Source organism: Babylonia areolata, unplaced genomic scaffold, assembly GCF_041734735.1.
Source record: "Babylonia areolata isolate BAREFJ2019XMU unplaced genomic scaffold, ASM4173473v1 tig00055201, whole genome shotgun sequence".
Lineage (NCBI taxonomy): Eukaryota > Metazoa > Mollusca > Gastropoda > Neogastropoda > Buccinidae > Babylonia > Babylonia areolata.
This window is the reverse complement of record NW_027468473.1, coordinates 5001-8307: the sequence shown is the minus strand read 5'-3', so window position 1 is coordinate 8307 and position 3307 is coordinate 5001. Positions and strand designations below refer to the sequence as shown.

General features: G+C 52.1%; 1 non-coding gene across 1 annotated transcript in view; it reads left to right on the top strand.

Annotated features, from left to right (window-relative positions):
* Positions 1 to 2798: 2798 nt before the first annotated feature.
* LOC143279016 (small subunit ribosomal RNA) overlaps positions 2799 to 3307 on the top strand; it is a 1829-nt gene continuing 1320 nt past the window's right edge. The window contains exon 1 of the ribosomal RNA XR_013054591.1: positions 2799 to 3307. This exon is cut by the window's right edge and continues 1320 nt beyond it. This is a non-coding gene — a ribosomal RNA (small subunit ribosomal RNA).

Here is a 3307-nt window from a genome sequence, read left to right as displayed (position 1 = left end):
GGCGCCGTGAAAAAAAGAAAGACGTAGTCGTCAACGTCTGGTCCCGTCAATGGCGAAGGGCGTTTTCTCTCAACTTTGGCATGCTCGCTGAGGAAAAGGCAGGTAAAGGTTGTGGATAAAAGTCCGAAGAACCTCGCTACAATTGCCAAAATCTTTCCGCTGCCATTCAAAAATGGACTACTCCTCCACACCTCCTCCCGTCCATGCCAAACGGCGTTTTCTCTCAACTTTGGCATGCTCGGAGAGAAAAAAAGGCAGGTAAAGGTTGTGGATAAAAAAGTCAAAAATTGCCAAAATACTTTCTGGGCCCTCAAAAAAAGGCCCTACTCCTCAACGCCTGCTCCCGTCCATGCCGAACCGCGTTTTCTATCAACTTTGGCATGCTCGGAGAGAGAAAAAAGGAAAAAAAGAAAAAAAAGGTCCAGTAAAGGTTGTGGATAAAAGTAACCGGCTTTGGAGAATTGCCTGAATCCTTCCGGCGCTGTGAAAAAAAAAGACCAAAAAAAAGACCTGGTCGTCAACGCCTGCTCCTGTCCATGCCAAACGGCGTTTTCCTCTCAACTTTGGCATGCTCGCTGAGGAAAAGGCAGGTAAAGGTTGTGGATAAAAAGTAAACGCGCTGTGGAGAATTGCCCAAATCGTTCAGGCGCCGTGAAAAAAAGAAAGACGTAGTCGTCAACGTCTGGTCCCGTCAATGGCGAAGGGCGTTTTCTCTCAACTTTGGCATGCTCGCTGAGGAAAAGGCAGGTAAAGGTTGTGGATAAAAGTCCGAAGAACCTCGCTACAATTGCCAAAATCTTTCCGCTGCCATTCAAAAATGGACTACTCCTCCACACCTCCTCCCGTCCATGCCAAACGGCGTTTTCTCTCAACTTTGGCATGCTCGGAGAGAAAAAAAGGCAGGTAAAGGTTGTGGATAAAAAAGTCAAAAATTGCCAAAATACTTTCTGGGCCCTCAAAAAAAGGCCTACTCCTCAACGCCTGCTCCCGTCCATGCCGAACCGCGTTTTCTATCAACTTTGGCATGCTCGGAGAGAGAAAAAAGGAAAAAAAAGAAAAAAAGGTCCAGTAAAGGTTGTGGATAAAAGTAACCGGCTTTGGAGAATTGCCTGAATCCTTCCGGCGCTGTGAAAAAAAAAGACCAAAAAAAAGACCTGGTCGTCAACGCCTGCTCCTGTCCATGCCAAACGGCGTTTTCCTCTCAACTTTGGCATGCTCGCTGAGGAAAAGGCAGGTAAAGGTTGTGGATAAAAAGTAAACGCGCTGTGGAGAATTGCCCAAATCGTTCAGGCGCCGTGAAAAAAAGAAAGACGTAGTCGTCAACGTCTGGTCCCGTCAATGGCGAAGGGCGTTTTCTCTCAACTTTGGCATGCTCGCTGAGGAAAAGGCAGGTAAAGGTTGTGGATAAAAGTCCGAAGAACCTCGCTACAATTGCCAAAATCTTTCCGCTGCCATTCAAAAATGGACTACTCCTCCACACCTCCTCCCGTCCATGCCAAACGGCGTTTTCTCTCAACTTTGGCATGCTCGGAGAGAAAAAAAGGCAGGTAAAGGTTGTGGATAAAAAAGTAAAAAATTGCCAAAATACTTTCTGGGCCCTCAAAAAAAGGCCCTACTCCTCAACGCCTGCTCCCGTCCATGCCGAACCGCGTTTTCTATCAACTTTGGCATGCTCGGAGAGAGAAAAAAGGAAAAAAAGAAAAAAAAGGCAGGTAAAGGTTGTGGATAAAAAAGTAAAAAATTGCCAAAATACTTTCTGGGCCCTCAAAAAAAGGCCTACTCCTCAACGCCTGCTCCCGTCCATGCCGAACCGCGTTTTCTATCAACTTTGGCATGCTCGGAGAGAGAAAAAAGGAAAAAAAGAAAAAAAAGGCAGGTAAAGGTTGTGGATAAAACTCCAAAACCTCGCTACAATTGCCAAAATACTTTCTGGGCCCTCAAAAAAAGGCCTACTCCTCAACGCCTGGTCCCCAGGCACGTGCTGGGGGGCCTCAACTCAGGCTCTGCCCAATGTGGATCAAGGTCCACCTTCGCAGCGCCTTATGCGACACCCTGGTTGTGGGGGACGCGGCGTGGCGTGGCGGATCGCTCCGGTCGGCGCACAGCCGGCAACGGTCGACCCGTCCGCCTGGCTTTACTGCCCCCGCGCTTCTGTCTTTTGCACTGGCAAGCTAGCGACCGCTCGGCGTGCGAGGCCCGAGTCGGGGGACGGGAGTCTCGGGAGCCCACCAGCTCCCCGCAGGCTACCCGCCCGGCTGCCGAGCTTCCCGCCTGCGCGTCCAAGTGTGAACGCGCACGGCCGCCTCGCCGGGCTTCCTTTGCCGGGGCTCGGCTTGTCGGCCGGCGTCTCACGGTCCGTAGAAGGTTCGGTGCGTTCGCTGACGACGGGTCGAGAGAAGCGTTTTCTCTCCTCCCTCACTGACGGTCGTTGGTGCTCCCCAGCCCCTTCGGCGTCCCAAAGCGTAACGCCTGCTTCATCTCGTCAAGGGCGCGCCCGTCTCTAACCGGGCGTCGTCCGGCACGTGGAAACGGGCGGGAGACGGTGTCGAGGAGGAAGAAAGGGTGGGGTCCGGTCCGGTCCGGTCTGGTCTCCTCCTCCTCCTTCTTCTTCTTGGCGCGCCTCCCGCCGAGACCGATGGATTCGTTGCACTCTCAGGCCCTGAATCTGTTGTCCGGTGGTTTCAGTTGATAGTGCTGCCGCGGACCGCCCACGGAAAGAGCTCAGCCCTCGTTTCTGTGAGCAGCGGTCCCAACTGGCGCTGCAACCGTCTCCCGGGGGCACGCAGAATACGGGTTGCATTCTGGTTGATCCTGCCAGTAGTCATATGCTTGTCTCAAAGATTAAGCCATGCATGTCTAAGTTCACACCCTCGTACGGTGAAACCGCGAATGGCTCATTAAATCAGTCGAGGTTCCTTAGATGATCCAAATTTACTTGGATAACTGTGGTAATTCTAGAGCTAATACATGCCGACCAGCTCCGACCCCTCGGGGAAAGAGCGCTTTTATTAGTTCAAAGCCAGTCGGGTTCTGCCCGTCCTTTGGTGACTCTGGATAACTTTGTGCCGATCGCATGGCCTCGAGCCGGCGACGCATCTTTCAAATGTCTGCCCTATCAAATGACGATGGTACGTGATCTGCCTACCATGTTAGCAACGGGTAGCGGGGAATCAGGGTTCGATTCCGGAGAGGGAGCATGAGAAACGGCTACCACATCCAAGGAAGGCAGCAGGCGCGCAACTTACCCACTCCTGGCACGGGGAGGTAGTGACGAAAAATAACAATACGGAACTCTTTTGAGGCTCCG